Raw genomic sequence first — 23426 nt, 5'->3', positions numbered from 1 at the left:
TTGTATGTCTTCTTTGGAGAAGTGTCTGTTCTTTAAGAGATAAAAGATGGACAAAGAGGAGAGAAGCTCCTTCTTGGAAAGTTTGAGACTGATGCGCTGCCTACTGCGCTAAGGAGGCACCTCCTTCTTGCAAAGTTTAGATAGTGATGCTATTACCTCTGTTACAATGTTAAATCAAATGTGTTATTTTATTGGGAAGACCAATTTTATTTGCATATAAATACTATGGTGTGGAAGTTTGCTTCCTTTGCATTAGGCGGTGTAATGAAGGGAAGTCAGCTTTCTTTGAATATTTATTCCTTGAGAAAAAACACACCAGTGATATCTTCACAAATGGCTCTATGATAATCTTTGCAGTGTTTTTTTTTTTTTTATAGTCATTCTTTATATTTTATTCCTAATCCGAGCACCATTTGGGTTCTTTCAGAATGAGTATTTGGAACTAGCAATACACTCACAGCCTTCTCTGGACATTGTATAGACTGCACACAATAGATTCAATTTGGTCCTCATGAGTAGCATTCAGTAATGAGGAACATGTAGCCATATGAGAAGGACATGAAAGAGCTTACTTTTAGTTATTCCATGTGCCATTGAAGATTTATGTATTTGGGCAATGTTTAGAACCATGATCATGTGGAAAGTTTGCCAGGGATTAGATTATAGAAGAAATCCATTGCCAAACTAATGAATTAAATGAATTAGCAACTTTTTAGTAGAAAAGTAGAAGTCGTAACTATAATGCTAAACAGATTCATTACATAAGTATAAAGTGGAAATGGAAATGGGGGGGGGGATGGTAGAGTCTTTACAGTGCCATATCCTGAGGGATACCAAGTGAGTGACATTTAATTGCTTTCTACTAGGATAGACCCAGAAAAATAGCTCACCAGCATAAAGCATGTCACCAAGATGGAAAGTTAGCAAAAGGCAGGAAGAAAACCTGAAGTTTAGATAAAGTCAAGAAACGGAGATAGGAGTCAGTGCTCATGGTGATGAAAGTGTCCATTGCTGTAGTGTGACCCCTCTCCCACCATATTTAAGGTTTCCTTCAGGGACAAAGCATGAAAATTTACTGGCCAGTTTTGCACAGCTAAATTCAAGGTGGTCCCTAAACACTAATCTTTGGACTCTCTCAGCCTGACTTCAAAAGAGCTATTCTAGGGGGCAGAGAGGGAAGGACTATTTAAAAACCTAGGTTTCTGGTACTTGATCCCACAGCTTTGGTCTCTGTCAGTATATCTGGGACGGGACATTAAAATATGTTTCATTTTTGTTTTGTTTGTTTTGTTGTTGGGGGCAGTGTTGCAAGGTATGCCCGAATTAAAAGATGTTACCAGGCCAGGCCTTCCTAAGATTGGTAGTTTTCTTAAACTTTAGTGTATTTGAATCAGCAGGAGAGACTTACTAACCCCCAGATTACCTGAGAATTTACATTTTTAACGAGTACCCAGTTGATTCTGAGTTTTCTAGTCTAGGAACCATATGTCAAAAAACACTTGTGTAGAGAAGTTACATATACAAATGCCTGTAAAACCTAAATTAAAAAAAAAAAAAAAGGGTGCCTGGGTGGCTCAGTTGGTCAAGTGTCTGCCTTTGGCTCAGGCATGATCTCAGGGTCCTGGGATTGAGTCCAACAACCTTCTGGGGCACCTGGGTGGCTCAGTTGTTAAGCATCTGCCTTTGGCTCAGTTCATGGTCCCAGGGTCCTGGGATGGAGCCCCACCTTGGGCTCTCTGCCCAGCGGGGAGCCTGCTTCTCCCTCTTTCACTCCCCATGCTAGTGTTCCCTCTCTCACTGTGTCTCTCTCTGTCAAAAAAATAAAATCTTTATATTTATATATAAATATAAATTTATATATAAATATATATATATATTTATATATAAATTTAAAGATTTTATTTTTTATATATTTGCCTGAATCAGACTGAGGATCAATAAAAAGTACGAGGGATCTGTGTGGGTTAGAAGAGAGCATGCCCAGCCTAAATGTATTTATAATGTAGTTTCTTCTAAAATATTCTACAGGCCAGCTGAAAATTCTCTGAGGTAAAATTCCACTCTATGCCCCTACATATGTGATTTCTAGCTCTATGAACTTAAATTAAGCATGGCTTTCTACGAAGGGTGGAAATGTCTTTCATTCATTCATTCATTACTTATCGAGTAACTTTTATATGCTAGGTACTGTTCTTGGTGGATGGGATATATCAGTAAACAAAATAGAAAAGTGTCCTTACAGAGAAATTTATAAGGCACCTATCCACTTTTTTATATTTTGTTCATTTAAAATTAAAATATATATAATGCTAAGGCCTGTCTTACTTATTAGTTAGAATTCCCAAGAATGCAACCATTTCATATCAAGCTGTCTAGTTTCATAAACTTTTAATTAAATACTTACATTTTTTAGTTCATCTAACTGCTATAAGAAATAGCTTGTCTGAAAATTCTAAGGTACAAATATAAAGACTGTGATTTGGGGGAATACCAAACCTTAGCACCCCTTATCAAATATATGCAGAAGAGGTGGTCTATGAGACTTTGAGAGAGATGAAAGATTTAAAGAATACAAACTCGAGGGGTGCCTGGGTAGCTCAGTCATTAAGCATCTGAAGCATCTGCCTTCAGCTCAGGTCAGGGTCCCGGGATAGAGCCCCGCATTGGGCTCACTGCTCTGCGGGGAACCTGCTTCTCCCTCTCCCACTCCCTGTGCTGTGTTCCCTCTCTCGCTGTGTCTCTCTCTGTCAAATAAATAAATAAAATCTAAAAAAAAAAAAAAATACAAACACGATCATTTAAAACTTTTTCAATCTTACCTTCATGTAATTGTCTTTTGAAAAATATCAATGCCTGGCCCTACCTATAGAGTTTCTGTTTTTCCTTGTTCTGGAGTAAGCTCAGGCATGCCTTTTTAAAGGGCTTCCTGAATGATTCTAATGTGCAACTATGATTGAAAACCACTGATATGCACAGTGTTATTTATTTGTTCATTTCTTAGCAAACATTTAGTGTACACTACTATGAGCACGTGTTAGGCTATATTCATGAATGAACGAAATATGGCATATATCCCCATGACTATATAGTTCTTTAGTATTTCAAGGAACTATTTAAAACAAAACAAAACAAAAAACAGAGGCTTTTATTAGGGATTTGAGTGAATGCTGAATGACCTTGCCTTCCACAGGCGGACGCTGGGTTATGTTTCTGAGTAACACCTTTTGGTGGGCAATTTTCTTGAAGTAACACTGAAATTGAAACAAGTTGAGAGTTTTTTAACATCACAAATAGCTTTAGAAATGCAATTTAAAAGGATATACTTGAAACATACTTTGTCCCAGATACATTTCAGATTCTTCTTAATTATAAAGAAAGGAAGTAGATACAGAAGGTGCAAGTGCTATTACAAGTCAACTGACTTAAGCCTACATGAAAGAAAACAATGTATACAATGTTCTCAGCAGGACTTCCAAGCAGTCCGTCCTCAGAGTACTAAAAAGAGGCAAGATTTTAATTGGGTGAGAAGGGTTGATTTTGAACTATGGAATAAATTACCTATTCAAATAATTTAGAAAGGGTGTTCTATAACGCTCTTGATAATTTTAACCCATCTCAGCACTGTTCCCTAGGAAATACTTTTATTATTTTCTGAATTCCTTTTAAGAAGTTTCTGATATTTAAAGGGAAAGATGTTCTTTCTAAATATTTATAAGACACCAGAGACCAAAAAATGCCTAGGTCTCTTCATAGATTGACTGTTCTTCTAGATTTATTTTTAATGTATTTTTTCTATATATACAGCTATATTATAAGATCTTTTTAACAACTCCCAGGATCCTAAGAAACCCTACAGGTTCTTTGATTAATCCCCCATCCACTCTCAACTCTATCTTTCCTTCCTTATCACCTCCCCTAATAAGCATAATTTTATTTACTTCTTCCCAATTTTGTCCATTATCCTGTAGGTATCTCTGATTGTTCTTGTTGCAGCAGATTTTATGCATATGTGGCAACAGGCACCGTGGTTGCTATTTTGAATGCCTTGTTTCTAATCCTCAATATCCAATCTTATAAGGTAGCTATTTTCCTCAAACCATGGATATGGAAATAGAAGTGAAGAAGAGAAGAATAAACTTGTTCATCTTTATTGAGTAGCCCGATGAGCCAGGAAGCCATGCCAGGTTTGTCTGAACTGAAATGCCTAAATTATTATTCTAGCTCATCTCTCCAAGGCTAGTTCTATCAAGGGGTTCTCTTTCTTCTTGATCATGAAGAATAACTTAAGCCTTTTTCACAAGTCTACTATTCCTGGCACATGTACTTTTTTTAGACCTTTCTAAAGGTAAACTTCATTTCCTGTGACTATTCCTCATGTGTGGTAATTCTTAACTGGCTTTGCTTGCCATGTTACAGTTCCTTGCAAACAGATGTACGTGGGTCCTGCAGGGTTGACTGAACTCTCTGGGTGTTGTGTGTGCAACTTCAAGTTGAGTTGCACCCTATCTGCCTTATTCTAGAGCAATGCTTCTATTAATACTGCCTGAGGGCCCATCAGTCTTTTTGGCAGCCACATTACTGTTGACTCCTACTGAGCTCATTGTCAACTAAATGCCTCAGTCTCTTTCACAACTGCTGTCGTTAAGTTCTATCACCCTCAGTCCTACCTTTGTGTATTTTGTTTCTGAATCCAAGTTTCAGGCCTTAACAATTATCCATAATGAATGTAATAATATTACATTCATAGTCACCCCATTGTTCCAGACTTCTGTCATTTTTCAGTATCTCTTAACCTCTGCATGTGGGGGGGGCGCGGGGGTGCTTTGCAGAGCATAGTGCAGAGAGATTCTGAATCCACATTTGTTATAGTCACTCTCCCTCATGACTTAAAGCTTTGTCTTTCCAAAACAGTCACATAATTTTAACTTACGTTTAATTTATTTATTCTTAACTGAGTAGGACTTGGGGCTAACCACCAAAAACTTCTGTTCAGGATAAAGACAATGCCCCTGAGGGAGATAGAGCTTTTTGGCTATAATGTGAGCTGTGCTTCCCAATGTCCTGTATCCGGTATGCCCTCAACTACTATGCGGATCCTGTTGGCTTCATGTATGGGTTGCAAATAATTGTAGAGATTTTTAAGAGTTGGAACTCAGGTAAGCTCAGGTAAGCAAAAAGTCAGGAGAAGCAGCTTGAAGTAGTCAAATTGTTACTAGGTCAGTCACTCAAATTAAATTGTCCAGACAGGGGTGCCTGGGTGGCTCAGTCATTAAGTGTCTGCCTTTGGCTCAGGTTATGATCCCGGGGTTCTGGGATCGAGCCCCACATCGGGCTTCCTGCTCAGGGAGCCAGCTCAGCCGGAAGCCTGCTTTTCCTTCTCCCACTCCCCCTGCTTGTGTTCCCTCCCTTGCTGTGTCTCTCTCTGTCAAATAAATAAATAAAATATTTTTTAAAAAATGTCCAGACATACTAAATTATGAGGAAAATAAAAGCTACCAAACCCTGGGAGCATAAGAGGGGATTAACACTGTATAATAATTTTGTCACCAAAAGAATCACTACCTGTTTAAAACGATGTAAATATTATGACTGAATGCACTGCAAAGTTTTTATGTGAGATCAGAGATGAAAAATATATTTGAAGAGAAACAAAATTTTCTGTCTTTCCTATCCCTTGGTCTTATTCTCTTTTGTCTCTTTTCCTCAATTCTTAGACAAAAACTAAGTGATCTAAAAAGGAAAAAAATTAAAAAATAAAAAGGCAAGAATGTTCCATGCCAGATAGTTTTTAATCTTCTTCCTCTAACAGTTTCCAAGAAACTAAAAAGGGAAAAGTGGAGAGAGGAGAAAGATAATCAGGGTTGATTGTGAATCGGAAAAGTCTCAACTATGTATTGAGATTCACAAAAATGAAATATGAAAGATCACAAGAGAGGAAATGAATAACCATTTTGCCCGTTGCCAGTGTTCTGCTCCCCATTCTTCCAGCTGTGGCCGAGGCTTCAGCTTCACCCTTCAGACTGGAGTTGGAGGCTCATGCACACGTCCCAGCTGCTGTGTTCTCTGGTACTGTAGTTTGCCTTTCTTTAGAATGCCCTAAAGATAGCATTCTTAGTAAACATACTGTCAGCCAGAGAGAATTGCATCAGGGGGATGCAACCATCCTCTCTCATAGGAAAGGCTTTTACACCTGCAGGGTGTAAACTATGGGAAATATACAGCTTTTTTTTTTTTTAATTGTAACATCAGCAACCAAAAAAAAGTTCCTGATTCAGCTCTCCAAATACTCTTCTCACCTCTGCAGAGGATTCAATGTCATGGACCTATGACAGTCATCTTCACAATATGTCCTCTGTGCATGGCACAGTGAATGGCACACACCAGGCATTCAACCAATATTTGCTGACTGAACACATGCACTTTTAGCTGAGCCACCTGGGATGAGCTGCGACTTTTGGCATAAGTATGAATGAGCAGATACTTGATGCTCAAACACGTGTGTGGTAATGAGCAGTGGGCGTGGCCAGGAAAGGAATTCTGTCAGGTTTCGCAGTTGCATTGCTGGTGGTGATCTCGCCATGTTTTCCAGACATTGGGTTGAATTCTTCAAGATGAAATAACAGAACATTTCATATTGGAGTATACAGAAATCCAACCTTCCCTTGAGCCCTGAGAGTTTCTCATTCACTTGACTTGATAAGGGACCCAGAAGCTTGCGTTTTTATTAAGTTCCCAGGCTGTGTTAATGCTGTTGGTTGAAAACCACTGAACTAATCCAACCCCAAAAGGACAATGAGGAAACCCAGGGGAGAGTGTGGATAAAGAAACATACCAGTACACATACTCAAGCAGCACCCACATCCTCCTTCCAGCTGAGGCATTTTTGTTTTCTTACATGGCAGCATGAAGTAAAGAAAAGCAGAAGGAAGAACAAGTGTTAGGGAGACCTTAGTGAAGTAAAAGCAGCACCAGTAAACGAGGATAGCTTTTATGTGAAATTTGTGGATTAAATAGAAATTTTTTACTTGTTCTGACGTTCTCTGGCGGGGAGGGAGAGGTTCTATGATCTTGCTGCTAGCTTCTTCCACATCTAAAAACAGTCAGAAAATTCCTGCTGCAAACTTAAGCCCATTTCCATTGCTAATGAAGCATTCTATATTATACCACTCAGGAGTTGATGTTGGAAAATATCTGTGTCTATGAAGTAACTACATTTAAAAAAATAAAATTGAAATAAAAATAATTAAATGCAGCCAGCAGCTTTAGGCAACCATTTCATCACATGGTAAAAAAAGTATTAAAAAACCATCCAAAATCCGTTCTCCTCCGTTACTTCTTGCCTTACTGCTTCACTACAATGAGCCATATAAATTACTGAAACCACTGTCTTCATGCATTTCTTATTCTATGGCCAGTTCTGTGTCCTTTTAATGAATTGAGCCATCTTCATTTATTCCTTTGTTCTCATCTCACTTTGCTTTATTTGCAAACAAAGCCTATACTTAGTCACCAAAAAAGGTAAATTTCTCTACTCATTAGTCTCACTGAAGACAGTATTGGAAAGGGAATTAAGTGGGTCATGTACAGATTCTTAGTTAGGATGTGAAGAATTATACTGATCCCAAAGAATTAAATACATCATCTTCCTCAACATTTGAAATCATTTTATATGACCCAAACTTCTCACAGATGCACTTATTTGTTCTTGAAAAGATGAGGTGAATTGGCATAAAATAAACCCATATATACACATTGTCTACAATAAACACATATATACATATATATAATAAAACCATTTATGTTTATGAGAACAAAGCTTGGTTGTACTTATCCAAACAACCAGAAATCTTGTGTTGCCTCTACTGGGAAATAAGTCTATGAGAGGATGCACAGATTTATGAAGGAGGAAGACTCATGATTTATTTTGGTTAATGCCCTGATTTTGTTGGTTTGCTTTTAGTTTACCTTCCTTTTACCTATATTTGGGTAGATGATTCTAATAGATGAATAGTTGTCCTTACACTGTATGGAAGTATGCAAACTTGAAATGCTAAATAACAAAACAATGTCTTAACTCCCAAACTCTAATCTTCTTACATAGTACGCAAGAATATGTCCAGTTGTACAGAATATATTCCCTGCAACTTTCAGCATGTAAGGAAACTCAGGCTGGGATAAATAATAGAATAAGGGGTTTAGTAAAATGTACACACACACACACATGTTTATAGCTAAAAAATTGGGACACCTGGGTGGCTCAGTGGCTTATACCTCTGCCTTCGGCTCAGGTCATGATCTCAGAGTCCTGGGATCAAGCCCCACATCGGTCTCTCTGCTCAACACGGAGTCTGCTTCTCTCTCTCTCTCTCTCTCTCAATCTCTCTCTCTCTGCCTGCCTCTCTGCCTACTTATGCTCTCTCTCTCTCTCTCTCAAGTAAATAAATAAAATCTTAAAAAAATGCTAATAATAAGTATTTTTCCCCTGTCATATCACTATACATTATTGATAATTGTCATTCTTGGTGCATTTTTCTGAAGTTACCAGAGAATTGAACTTTGTTGTGTGTTAATATTATTACTCCATATATACCTAATTATATGTGCTCACTATATTCTTAAGAAGGTACATTGGAATAATAAAAATTTTGGAAGTAGAAATCTAATTTAACTATCTATCCTGTACCAGTGTTTTTCAAACTGTCCTTAAACAGGAAAAAAACACAAAACAAACCAGTTTATTAGCACACGCACACTCACAAACACATATAACTAACACGAAATGTCACATGACAGTTTATGCTAAATGAGATGCATTCTGACATTTTCTATTCTATCTTGTTTTATTTTTTTAATTATTTAAATTAAATAATTTAATACTATTTAAAATTATTTAAATTAAATAATTAAAGATTATTGGTCATGCCTTACTAAATTAATTTCAGTGTACACTAAATTTCACAAAAACCTCATCACTTGCAAAACACTGCTGTTTTTAGGAAATTCTATAATGATGATCAAATAATCCTTTAGTATAGGGATTACCTTCTGATTTGTCCTTGGACCAATTTAAGGTTTTGCTATAATGGGTCTTCAAAATATATGCTCACTTCTCTCTGACTAGTGCATATCTGAAGGTAACTACAAAATATATGTTGTACAAATGAAGACACTACAGTATTTGATAATGTTATGGTTGCTTAAGTTGCCATCTTTAATGAATACTTTGCAGTTCACCAAACTGGTGAGCAGTGTGTGCAGCCTACTGTCTCCAAGCCTAGTACCTTTGTGCTTCCATTCCCTTGGGCTTCTCTATACTTGACTTCCTATACATTAGATCATTTCTAAGAGAAGTCTAAAAAAACATCTCTAGCAATCTTTAATTCATATGATTAAAAATTCAAAAGAAGCCCTTGTACCAGCTGTTAAACTATGTTCGTAAGCTGTAATTCAGAGTTCAGGCCCCAGCAAATTGAAGGTTAGGTTAACAGGATTATTCAGTGGAAGTGCATTAAACTGTAGCAACTGGAACAGTAGGTGGACTGTTTTATACATGCTCATTTGCAGAAGATAAACTAAGGATAAGCAAACTTACCTCGTTGGAAATCTTGCCATCCAATTCTTTTGCCTCTTTTCTGCAGTGTGGCTTAAAAAGGGAAGCAAATGAAATTAACCATCATGTTTATTTACTACATATGCAGATAAAAAGAAGAAAAGCCACATCCATTGTTACATGGAATCTTATTTGAAAATGACCAAATGAGTTTCTCTTCTCAGACTTTAACTTTCTCACATAAGTCTGAAGTTTCAGAAGAAAAGTTTTTTTGCTGCCCCAAACTGAAATGTGTTCACATGAAAATTTGGGAAACACCAAAAATTAAAATGAGCCTTAGTTAGAATATTGATGCCCTTATGCTTCTGTGACAGAATAGTAAGTTTTCTTTATGGCATCAATCCCCTACTTGCAAAAACTAAGCAAAGCTACGTCATAAGATAGAATGTTTGAGAATTCAAAATTCGTAGTCCCGAAGCTGGTTCTGGCGTGGGCACTCTTTAGCAGCATGCCCTTAGGGAGCCACTTAAACTCTCTGGGCCTCACTTTTCTCACTTCTAAAATGAGAGAAATGGACAATATGACTTTCTTCTGTGGACAAAGGATCCTTTCTTTTGTAAGTTTCTTTGCTTCTAAGTTTATGCCTAAAGTGATTGTGGGCTAGATCTCCTCCTTGTTGGCTGATAAATGATCGGGAACAAAAGAGACGAGAAACACAAAATCTCTTTGATCTTAAATGAACTTGAATTTCTTTTTTTTTTTTCCCCTCCTCAAGAGTTACTTACTGCATTGGAAAAGGGAAAGAAGAGTTCTCCAGATGAGAGTGAAGAAAATGACACAAATTAGTAATCTGGGTTAGAAAATGTAAAATAAAATCGGTGGAGATGAATTTAAACAGATGCTTCTGCCTCACTATGTAGTAAACATAAATTAGGAAAATAGTGAATGAAACTTTTAAAATCATGAACATTAACTTCAACAGAATGAGAAAGGTATCACACACACCCCACCAAAACCCCAATATTTTGCTTAAAAACAGGATACAAGATGTTAAAAAAAAAGGCCCTTGTGAAAACTCAGACCAAAATTTTGAAAAAAATTCAAGAAAGTATCAAAACTAAAAATATTTGAAAGATCACTTTTAGTCAGTAAACATCATGAGATGCTACTTTAAATAGGTTTTTGAAAAAAGTGGTATAGCTGTACACTACAGTTATGACAGTTCAAACCTCCTTAGTATAATTAGTAAGTATAACTTACTAGTTGGCTTTTTTTTTTTCTAAAGATTTTATGTATTTATTTGACAGAGAGAAATCACAAGTGGATGGAGAGGCAGGCAGAGAGAGAGAGGGAAGCAGGCTCCCTGCTAAGCAGAGAGCCCGATGCGGGACTCGATCCCAGGACCCTGAGATCATGACCTGAGCCGAAGGCAGCGGCTTAACCCACTGAGCCATCCAGGCGCCCCACCAGTTGGCTTTTTCTATAGGGATGCTTAATCTCAGCATCTTTTTTATATGGAATGAAGTTTCCTCTGTATCTATGGAGCTGCTCAATACACAGTGGTCTGAAAGCAAGATAAATACTAAAAATATGATAGGGATGCCTGAGTGGCTCAGTCGTTTAAGCATTTCCCTTCAGCTCGGGTCGTGATCCCAAGGTCCTGGTATTGAGTCCCACATCAGGTTCCTTGCTCAGTGGGGAGCCCGCCTCTCTTTCTGCCTGCTGCTCCCCCTGCTTGTGTATACTCTCTCTCTCCCTAATGAATAAAAAAAATCTTAAAAAAAAAACGATAAAGTTCCTTGGATAAAAACATACATTCATTAAAAAGCATTTATCCTTCACTTATTGGATTCAGAGACATTTGTGCATGTTTAAATTTTTCTCATATCTACACAATAGAGATTCATGTATCAAATCAAGGTGGCCAACCAAAAATAAGAGCTAAGGAGTAGGAAAAACGCCGGCGTGCAACTCCAGATTACCACCCCAATAATTTTGTTGTGAATCTTGGCAAACAACTACATGTTCCTGATCTCTAGTTTTCAAATCATTGAAGAGAATGGTCATTCATATTGTGAATTTAAATGAATTAATACATACAATGCTCACCATATTGGAATTACTCAATATGTTATTAGTGTTTTTTCTAAGATGGATCTAGCAGTAATAATTTTTGCAGAAAGAAATCTCCCACAGTATATCATAAATAACAGCTCTTTACTTCATATCATATTCTAGTTTCCAATGGAGAGAAACTTTAAAGTACAGACATTATATTCAAGACCTTTTAAATGATTAGGAATATTGTGAACTGTGGATGAAAGGGACTGTTTCTGTTAATGGAGGGAAAGCGCACTTCAGGAGAAGGAAGACAGAGCATCACTTCTGTTTGTTCTCAAACAGCTTCCTGTGTGGAGCACTCTTTCAGCAAACATCTGAACAGAATGCACAATGGCAGCAGCCCTCATGGTGCTGTATCTTACTAGCAGGGAAGAGGTAAATATTAAATGAAAGTACTAAATGACACACTGAGTTATAAGGCAACAACAGGTATGGAAATATAAGTAGAACAAACTCATTCTGAAAAAAATGGGAGCATATGTGAAGGGGTACAGATTACACCATTAAACAGGATGGTCAGTATGAACCTCAGAGTGAAAGGTGAATTTTACACAAAAGCTTAAAGAAGGTAAGGGCACTGTCCAGGAGATTGACTGGGGGTATGATGCTGATGGAGGACATAGGCAAACCAAAGTCCCAAGATGAGAATGTGAAGCCTTATCTGCTGAACAAGAAACCCAGTATGACTGGAATGGCATATTAAGAGGGAACTTGGGTTTTTAGGGACTTGAGCTTTTAGTCTGGATGAAATGAGGGCCAGGGAGCTTTCAGAGGCCTGAAGAGGAGGAACAAGCTATACTTCAGTCAAACAGGATTAAACTTGCTGTTATTTATTCTCAGCAGGAAGCAGTGAGACATGTTTGGAGAGACTATCTCAATAATCTAGGAGGAACACCAGCATGGTATTAGTAGAGAAGGTAAGAAGAAGTCATGTTCCGGATATATTTTCAAATCTGACACAACAGATTTGATAATGAAGTAGGTGCATGCTTTGAGAGAGAAAATAATGAAAGAGGATACCATGGCTGGGGTCTGAATGACAGTGGGATGCAATTTACATTACCTGAACTGTGAAAGTTTATGGGGAAAATAAGTAACTTCTAGGAGGAAACATAAAGAATTGGGTTTGTGCATATTAATTGTGAGAAGCCCATTAGATATCCCAGTGTCTGTGTAGAAATGCACAAGGAGGTTTGGGGAAGAGGGCTTATCTGAAAACCTATATTTAGCATTCTTCAACTTAAACTTAGAGTTTACCAGTGAACTGATAGTATCAAAGCCATGAAGAATAGATAAGATCACCTAAAGGAATGAGGGTAGATAGAAAGGGGAGTCCAAGGACTGAAGCATGGGACCATCCAGCATTTAGAGATGACTACCTGAGCTCTGTGTCTCAGGCCCTTAGTACTCAAACATTACAGACACACCAGGTCCATTTAAAACACTATGCTTTGACTTATACTCACTCCTTCCATCTGACCCATAATCATCTATCAGAAATCCTTCTGTCCTCCCGGAACCATCTACATATCTCAGAAGATATTTGTCTAATTGTGCTCATTCTCTGTGACTGCAGAACACTTGCATTTTGCCCTGCACTACGTGTATACACCTGCCCCCTTTAGCCTATTGGGAGGGCTCAGATGGCAACAACCCTAGCATTCCCATTACCACCACTTATGAAAATGACATCAGTGAGTGTTTAATATGTGCCAGGCATGCTCTTAAGTTCATTGAAAACATTATCTCCCTAAATTCCTTAACTCACCTACTCTTATTTTACAGAAGAAGAAATTGAGACTGGAGAACTAAGACAAATTATTTGAAGACTCCTAGCTAGAAAGCAGCAGAACTAAATTTCAGTACCAAGTCTCAACTATTCTAAAGACCTTGACCACTGCTGGGCACCTTCATGTTATTCATTTTATAATTTTCTGGACTTGGTAAATATTTTATAAAAGTTGCTGAATAAGTGAATGAGTTCTTGAATTAATAGCTCTGCTTTCCTTTTGGCAACCATAATAAAACCTTGACTAACAGAAATTAATTTTGCACATCTTTCAATTAATTAGGATTTTTAATTTTCTTGTTATAGTCTATTTTTAATAAAACATGGCCAATCACAGAACATTTCGCTTTAGTTTTTCAATCAGAATAAATTCCTAAAACATTCCTTTGAGGTGAGGGCAAAATTATCTGTGTTCCCCATACATTGGACTTCGCCTTGGGTAATATTCTTTCTTGAGACATTATGATTAGGATCACAGGATCATGTGATCTCAAACTTTTAAGGAAAGATATATATCATATTCCCCATACAATTCACCTGGAAACACTTTTAAAAATATTTTAGAGTCATTTTTGGCAACATGAATCAAAGTGTACATTTTTAATTAAATCTTTAGCTAACTAGAAATCCCAATCATAGAATGTCTTCTTCGCCAAATGTAACAAGATGCTCACAGTATCCCATCTTCATCCTGCAGATTTTGTGGTATGATCTGGCTGAATTCCCCCTGCACCCATTTGCTTCTGTGTGTTTGAGGGGCTTATTCCACGCACTTGCAACCACCCAGAAATACTAGGAGTTAACATACTGCCACCACTGCCTCCACTCCACCCCTTCAGCCCCACCTCTACCCAATAAATCTTGCATTCAGTGCCTCTAAGGAGATGGTATATAAATACCTCGGTTCCCTCACCTCTAGACTAGGATTATTCTGAGGTCTGTTTCCCACTATATTCTAGGATCCTCTGCAGTGTCCGGTGCCAGCCACACCCCGGGATAGCTGGCTAATAAAGCCCTCCTTGGTGCATGACTTCACTTCTCTCTGTCTCTATCCTGCCACCTTCAATTATTGTTTCCTGCACCTTCCAAGTAAACTGCTTGCCCTCACATCCTTATGTCAGGTTTGGCTACTGGGGCAACCCAAAATAAGACATGAGAAATCTAATTATCTGAGTTTTTACTACAGCAATAGAGCTTCCTAGACCGAGAGAGGGAAAGCAACAGCATACTTTTTTTTTTCTCCCCCAATTTTGATGTTCTTGTTTTCTGCCAAAAATGTGCCGTATTTAACTGCTCTTGTACATGATTTTCATAGAGAAATTGAGGGAGTTGATCAATATTTCAGGCAAGTTCTATATTTTGGGATGCTGATGTAAAACGTGACTATTTAATGCGTTGACTATGCTAGCCATTGATCCATCTGAACAATAAGCCATTTGAGTACATGGGGCTGAATTTCACAGAAAAAGCACTGCGTCCACACCTGTGAAGAACAAGACAGCAATGAGGTCATTTCAGACACCAGGGAGTGATAAGAGTATGACACTATATAAGCTAAGCAAATCTGTAAAGCCATGAGTTAATGTCCACTGTCTAAACAAACTATTAGACGAATACGGGATAGTGTTATTAATCAATGTTGACTGACATATACATATCATCATATGAAATAAAGAAAATCTAATTCTTTCCAAAGTTCTAAAAAACTGTTTCCTCATTATACACTAATTTCTGGATCACCAAGTGTTTTCCTGGCTGCTTGTATCTACAAAACTACACCAACATTTAATTTACCTCAAAGCTGACTGAAAAAGACTATCTTCTGCTTTATTTTCAACTAAATATTTATATTTTACTTAAAATGTCAGTGAAATGCCTAGTGAAAACTTTAGTGTGACTGATAAGTCTTTGATGTTACAGGTCTTAAAATAATTTTCCTCTTCGGGGTCCTTTCTAAAACCGAGATTAAATTCAAATTGTTTTTTTTTTTTTTTCAATAACTGAGAATGTGAAATGTGTCCTTCACATGTGTACTAGAAATATCCTTTGATTTTAAATAATTGATTAGAGAAAACTAGTACCTCTAAAATTTAGCACTTTCTGGAAAACCAAATCTTTTTTGTATGATGTAATTTTGTTTCAAAATTTATTTTAAGGACTAGAAATTCTCCATCATTAATTGGTGTATCCAACATAATGTATGTTTTTAGATACAGGGTAAATAATTTGCTTTAATATCAAGGAGACATCAGTTAAGATTTTATTAGAATTCTAAAAATGAATAATAAGCCCAGCCCCATGCTTGTTATAATAGCTAAAATAAACTTGCAGCTCAAACTATGGTGATTTAGCTAAGCTCCTCTTTCATTCCATCAGACTGCATGGGGCAACAGCTGGGGTTTTTTTCGACACCCTTGCTATGTTTACTGCAGCAGTGTAACTGTGTAACTTTGTCTCAGGGCTGGACTGTTGCTAGGGCTTGGACCACACCTTCCTCCTGCTTACCTAAAGCCCATTGGTCATGGTTTCATAAGCAGGCAGTTTGCACAGTGTCAACATAGGGGCATTGGTAAAAATATACTCTGTGTTTCTACAGGTGTTACATTTTTTGCTCCCCTAGTGACTAGTAATCATTCAATTGGACTAAAATGATATATTTTAAAAAACAATGTCCTGGCATTGCTGAGAACATGCATATAAAGGCCATGAAGGTCTACATAGCAAGATTGCACAATAACCCATTAAAATAAACATTTGCAAGCACAGATAGCTGGACTGAAATCCTGCTCTGATACAAATAACATCTGGACAACTTTTGTTTGCATCTTCCAGCATAAAACACCCTTGAGAAAAAATAGAAGGCAAACTAAAAGACAAAGGACCACTAAAGGTTTTATTATGCTATGGGTGTGGTACCATAAATTTGAGGGCTTTCGGGCCAGAGTTGCCAAACCTGAATTTAAACAGCATGTTGTTTTTAAAAGTTGTAACACTGGTGAGGAACAATTCAGTTTTCTTACATAATTAATCCAGTGTGAAATAGAGTGACTGGAAAACATCCAGTGGTTTAAAAATAACTCAATTATTTATAAGTTTCACAGTGCTATAGGATTCCACACCAAGGGAAGGAAAGGCAGCTTGGTACCAAGTGTGTCTTTCTTATTCAGCAAGAGCTTTAGGAGGTCGACATAAACAATTTAACTGTTAAGACAACCCCGAGAGGCAAAGAAACTGAGGTTTCCTTGGATTGTAGATCAGGGTGACAAGCCCGAAAAAGTTCCTTTCTCTGACATGTCTATATGGCTAATATATTAGTATGACTTATTAATACCAAAAGTACCGAGCCCTCTGAATGAGGTAGGGGTAGACAGTCTCAGGGAACAGAGAAAGAGGAGGGGGTTATGGATAAAGAAAGAAAAATGAGCATCTTTTATAAGATCCTCACCATAGGCTATGACTCATACACAACAGTGAATGGACTTTAATTTCTAACGTTGTTCTTTGATGTGAAGCAAAAATAATTACAAGCTGAAAGATACTACCAAGTATGATATTCAATATAAAGATAAAGAAATTAGCCATAAATAAACCCTTATATAAAAATCTCACTCTGAGGGCGGGCTACCAGCTAGCAGCTATATATTTGTGTCAGCTACAGCTGGCCGCTAAACAAAGGGAATGAAAGTTCACTCTAGTAATATTAAAATCTTGCAAAATATTTCACAGTTGTCTCATGCATTTTTTTTCTCTTTTCTCTATATAAAAGGGGCATGTGAGAGATGGTAATAGTCTCAAAGGGCCAGGCCCAGAGTTAGAAAGATTAAACTTGAAGATCTGTCTTTAACATATCAGGTGAACTTTACTAAATAAATTCGATTTAGCTTAATTTCATTGTTTCTTCAAGTTAGAGAACAGAGATAAGAAAAAAAAGAAAGAAAGCAGGCCTTTATTCATTCAGATACTTTGTAAGCTTTTACTACAGATCTTGTACGTTTCAGATGTACTATATTTATTTGTTCTTTTAGCCTTAGAAACAAACAAAATATAAAACCTAATTAAATCATTTATTTACTAGGCTGAACAAACAAAATTTTGATATACTAATACTTATGACAAGGAAAGTAGCTGTCATTTATTTAAATAAAGCATTGAGAATAGAAATGACTTTAAAAAATCATTTGTTGTTTATTCATGGATATTACCTGATGGATGAATTTCAGTAATTCTACTAGAAGAGTATTTTTTTTTTTTCTTGAGAAGCTGTAAGTGATAGTGGAAATACTGAAGGAAAGTAGTAAAGGGATTACAAGTCCAGGTAGTTGTAGTTATGTCTAACTGCTATTAAGTGTCGTTTTTTCATTTTTTTTTTCTTTCTTTTTTTACTTATAATCATTGCACTAACAACTAGGAGATTACTACTAGAACAACTATACAAAGTTTTTGATTAAGGGTCAAGACAATAAATAAGACCATGACTACCCAGCTCCCTGACATGAAGTTTCCATTGCTTTGACACTTTTTTTTTTCCTTTTTTCTGTTGATAGTATGGAGTCGGTGGTTAACTGAACATCAGCAATCTCGGCTTCTGTGGGTTTTTTTTTTTTTTTTTTTTTTTTTTTTTTTTTTTTTCACTCCCTCTAGCCAACCTGTAAAGACACAGTACATCAACACTTCTAGGCTGGTATTGACTATCCAATGCAACAAAAATCCTTCTGAAATGAATTAGAACATTCCCTATTGATGAGCTCAGTGCATTCTTTGCACGTGAAAAGAGAATGGTGAATGCTATCAGCTCTGAGTGGTATCTCGATGTGTGAAAGAACTATTCATTAGCTTCATTATTTCATTTACCCATTTACTTAAGGCCTACCTGCAGCAGTTATGTTAGCTATGACAACAGAGATACATTATGTTTTTCCTGGAGGTGATAGTCAATGACATGCATTAAATTATATTAAAAAGGGTACAAATAGGGGAAGATTTGGCTCCTCCTAAGAGAGCTAAGAATGGCTTCAAAGAAGGTGTGCGTGGGTGGCTCAGTCAGTTAAGTTTCAGAGTCTTGATCTCAGTTCAGGTCTTGACCTAAGGTTCATGAGTTCAAGTCCCATGTTGGGCACTGAGCTGGGTGGGGAGCCTACTTGGGGGGGGGGTAAGAATGGTTTAAAGAAAGATAAGACATTTGATTCAGTGTGGATCATGAAGGAAGAACAGGAGTACAGTTGGCAAGTAAGAGATAAAAATGTCTGGGTAGAAAAAAGATCGTAAGAGGGAAGAAGCATTAAACTGCATATTTCAGGAAGGGTCACTGTTTGGTGTAACTGAAGAAGAAGATGCAAGGAGGGATGGGGCCTGGGAGGTAAATTGGAATAAGATTATGAAAGGGGCCATGGTATGCCAAGGAGTTTATTCTTTGGGAAATATAAAGGAATGGAAGGTTTATATAGAGTATGGCATAATTGGCTAAAATAGCTAAGTAAAACTTGCTCATTAGTCTTGAAGAGAATAGGCTATTTAAATTGTTAGCAGGATTTGTTACATGCTATTATAAAGTGAGTTGTACAGTCTATCTTGACACATGACAAAAAGACAGTGGTTCATAGAGGCTACTCTATCTTATCCTGCTTATCATTCTCAGCCACTTATATAGTGATATGTATCATCCTGATGTGTAAACAGTATCTCTCTCTCCTGTGTACAATTTACCAACAGAGTGTGCCTTCTCCACCCAAGGAGAAAGGACTTTAATACCTTTTCCTTCCCCCACAAACACAAAAATGGGAAAAAATGACATACACTAAAGTTTCAACCTGTGGAGATGAGAGTTATATACACAGGAAGAAAGTAAAATGGAGAATTGGGCACAGATCCAGGTGACCTCCCCCATTTTACCCATCATTACCCCCAAAATTCTCTTGCCTAATTTATGTCTATACATTATAGAAAATAATGCTTCTTCAACAGATCCTTTTCAGTTTTCATTTTGTGTTATATAGCTACATACTTAATAAGCTTATATAAACAAACTTTCTAGCACTTATAGGAGAAACACAGTTTAAAAAAAAGAAAAAAGAAAAAAACAGTGTTGGAAAGAACAAAATTATTCCAAGATGAAAACCTAGCATTATGACCCACACAGACCACCTGGAATTCTTTAAACCATAATACTGAGTAACAATTCCTCTCATGCAATGTAGCTTGTACTTCCTAATTTCTCAAGAGATATTTACTTGGACACTAGCTCTTTGTTTTCAACAGTTTTCCTGCCTTTGCAAATTAATCCCCACCTGTAGTCAAATGCTTCCACTTATGAAATCACAACAGTTGTTTAAGTCATGGGATTAAGAATAATGGAAAACATTATGTAATTTTGGAATGTGGGAAGAGGAAGAAAATATTTTAAATGAGTAGGACAATTTTCTTATTTAGCTGTATCTTCAAAGATAAAATAATAGAGAAAAGTAAGTAGATGTTTCTGGAACAAGGAGAGTAAAGCTGTGGGTATGTTGCTTTCAAGAAAAATAAAACGGTGAACTGACTGGTATAGATCTTCAGTGGCCTTTATACTCCTCTAACCCACTAATTTGTTCTATAGATGGTACACCTTAGTATACCTAAGTATAAGGCTAAAATCACTGAGATAATTACTGGATTTGGTTCTGCTAAGCCATTATGGAGTGTTTGGAAGCACACCAACTTATCCAGTAACAAAAAGAGCAAAGTCACTTGAAAAACTGTCACTGAATTCAAATCAGAATTACTTTAGCCAAACTGAATTATTCTGAACCCTAAATAATTTTTATTACAAATTAGAGATTTTATCTACAGTTAGCCAGTCAACTTAATAATTCTCAGTTCTCCCAGGTCTTCATGTTGTGAAAATCCAGATGAACCATCAACTGTTCATTTCTATGCTCTGTTTGAGATACAAATGAGAAAGCCATGGAACAAAAAATAATGACTCAGGGGTCAACATAAGCCTTCTACCTCTTGTTGAGGAGAAGCAACAGGGTCCAGCTTTACTGTAATTGAAACAAACGAAAAATAAAGGAATATAGAAAAAATTATTTTCAAAACACTGAACATCAAATAATGGACAGTGATCCCTGAAAGATGGGGGGTGGGAATGAAGTAAGTCCTAGAGTTGCCCTAGCTTACTGGCTTGAAAGTGTTTCCAAGACATGTCCCAGGGAAGAGGAAGACAGACTAATCCAGCAAACTCCTTGAATTGAGAGGTGAGAGTAAGCATCTGGAGAGAAGAAGGTGGCTAAAATCTGTAAAATAGAGTCAAAGAGGAGCAAGATGCAGAGAGAGAACTCCAGACACCCATAAAGGATTATCTTCTAATATTCAGCTGCATATTGGCCATTTAAGACACTACCTATGGCTGGGGAGAGAAGGACCTAAAGGCATTTGAGGTAATAGTTTCTGATAGTCACTCAGAGCTGGGAATAATGCCTATCCCTTCCAACCAACATGGAAAACTTCATAATAAATAAAGCCTTGAATGGAATACTCAGAAGCATCTTGTCTGAGTGGTAGGGAATACTTAGTCCTAGATTACGTACTGTTCCAGTCTCGACTGATGAATTTTAAAAGAAAGATCTGAAAGAATCAAACTATTTTCATATAACTTAACTGTGTTCCAGAATGAAGCTCTAGCATATTTATAGAACACAAACATATTGGACACTCAAATAGAATTCATCATGTCTGGCATCCAATCAGCTATGTCTAGGCATGCAAAGAAGTAGAAAAATATGGCCTAGGATTAGGAGAAAAATCATACAAAACAACCCAGAACTTCCACAGATGTTAGAATTAGATGTTAAGATGATAGCTTTTAAACTGTTATATAGGAAAAGAGATGAAAAAATATATGAAAAATAAAAAACAAAATCATACTCCTAAAGATGAAAACTGTACATCAGAGATGAAACTGCACTATATATGATTAACAGTAGATAGGACATAGCAGAAGAAAAAAAATTAGTGAATTTGTACTAGACACAGAAATAACAAAAATCCAAAATGAAATATATGGAGAAGAATATTATTTAAAAAGTGAATAGAAAATTAGCTGGGGGGATAATTCAGATGTCCCAATATGTGTATAATTGGAGTCTATGAAGCTATTGAGAATGAGGGTGAACAGAAAAATACTTTGGAGAAATGGTGGCTGAAAAATTTCCAAAATTGATGAGAACTCTAACCTACAGATCCAAAAGGCTCAACAAACTCTAAGCATAAGAAACAAAGAAAAACATACCAAGTCACATTACAACCAAATTGTTCAAAACCAGGGATAAAGAGAAAATCTTGTGGCGCCTGGGTGGCTCAGTGGGTTAATGCCTCAGCCTTCAACTCAGGTCATGATCCCAGGCTCCTGGGATCGAGTCCCGCATCGGGTTCTCTGCTCAGCAGGGAGCCTGCTTCCCTCTCTCTCTCTCTGCCTGCCTCTCTGCCTACTTGCGATCTCTCTGTCAAATAAATAAATAAATAAATAAATCTTTAAAGAAAAAAGAGAGAAAATCTTAAAAGCACCCCAAAAGAAAAAAAGACGCTATATGCAGAGAAACAAGGATAAGGATGTGGCAGATTTCTTACCAAAAAACAATGATACCAGGAAGACAGCATGATGAAATCTTTAAAGTACCTAATGAATAAATCTATCAAATAAAGTACTAAATTAATAAATCTGTTAAATTACTGGATATTCAGTATGAAAATATCTTTCAAAAACAAAATTTAACTAAAAATTTTTGCATGTATACAAAAGCTGAAGCACTGCATTATTTTATTTATTTTTTTAGTTATATTCAATTAACATATAGTATATTATTAATTTCAGACAGAGTTCAGTGATTCATCAGTCTTATTTAATACCCAGTGTTCATTACATCACATGCTCTCCTTAATGTCCATCACCCAGTTACCCCATCTCCAGACCTCTCTTCCCTCCAACACCCCTCAGTTTCCTATGATTAAGAGTCTCTTATGGTTTGTCTTCCTCTCTGATTTCATTTTGTTTTATTATTTCCTTCCTTGCCCTATGATCCTCTGTTTTGTTCCTTAAATTCCACATATGAGTGAGATCATAAAATAGTTGTCTTTCTCTGATTAACTTATTTCATTTAGCATTCATTATTGACATATCTGACTTATAAGAAATGTTAAAAATAATTCATTCAGGTTTAATAATGATAGATGAAATCCTGTATCTATACAAAGAAATGAAAAATACCGGGAAAGATAACTACATGGATAAATAGAATTTTTTATTAGTATTTCCCTTTAAATGAGAATGTACTTGTTGAAAACTATACCTAATGAATTAAAAAAAAAAAATAGAATACACTTTGGCATACCTGGGTGGATCAGTTGGTTAAGGGTCTGCCTTTAGCGCAAGTCATAATCCTAGGAATGTGGGATCCAGACCCACTTTGGGCTCCCTGCTCAGCGGGGAGCCTGTTTCTCCTGCTGTCCATTCCCATGTTTGTGTTCTCTCTCTTTCTCTTGCTCTTGTGCTCTCTCTTAAATAAATAAAAATAAAAATAAAAATAGAATGTACTTTTCAAACAAAAATAATTAAAAATGTGGGCTTTATTACACACACACTCACACACACACACACATACACATATGAAACTTAAAACAACAGACTATGTATAGGAGAAGAGTAATAGAAGTATATACTATGGTAAGGTTCTTAAAGTTAAAGACATAAGGCAATTACCTAAATCATAAGGCAATTATTAAAATAATGAAGCAAAGGGTCATAGCTAATAACCTAAAAAAAGGGCAAAAGTGGAGTATAAAATATAGTCAGTCAAATAGAAGACAGAAAAAAAAACAGAAAAAAGGGAACAGCATACAGAATATAGAGAAAACAGAGCAGATGATGAACTAAAATTTAATAAGGGTAATAATTACATTAAACAAAAATAGTCTAAAAATTCCAATTAAAAG

General features: G+C 36.6%; 1 long non-coding RNA gene across 2 annotated transcripts; it reads right to left on the bottom strand.

Moving 5' to 3' along the window:
* Window positions 1–5776: 5776 nt before the first annotated feature.
* Window positions 5777–22971, bottom strand: LOC106006348. Of its 2 annotated transcripts, XR_001180332.2 has the most exons (5): window positions 22826–22971; window positions 9593–9643; window positions 7026–7090; window positions 6833–6890; window positions 5777–6604 (listed from the first exon to the last, which is right to left on the bottom strand). It is a non-coding gene; the product is annotated as an uncharacterized LOC106006348 (long non-coding RNA). The 2 variants fall into 2 exon arrangements; XR_006602416.1 differs by having other exon boundaries at window positions 6833–7090.
* Window positions 22972–23426: the final 455 nt, after the last annotated feature.

This window comes from Mustela putorius, unplaced genomic scaffold (assembly GCF_011764305.1).
Source record: "Mustela putorius furo isolate JIRA1106 unplaced genomic scaffold, ASM1176430v1.1 tig00003867_pilon_pilon_pilon, whole genome shotgun sequence".
Classification (NCBI taxonomy): domain Eukaryota; kingdom Metazoa; phylum Chordata; class Mammalia; order Carnivora; family Mustelidae; genus Mustela; species Mustela putorius.
The sequence above is the reverse complement of the archived record's forward strand: the minus strand, read 5'-3'. Positions and strand labels throughout refer to the sequence as shown.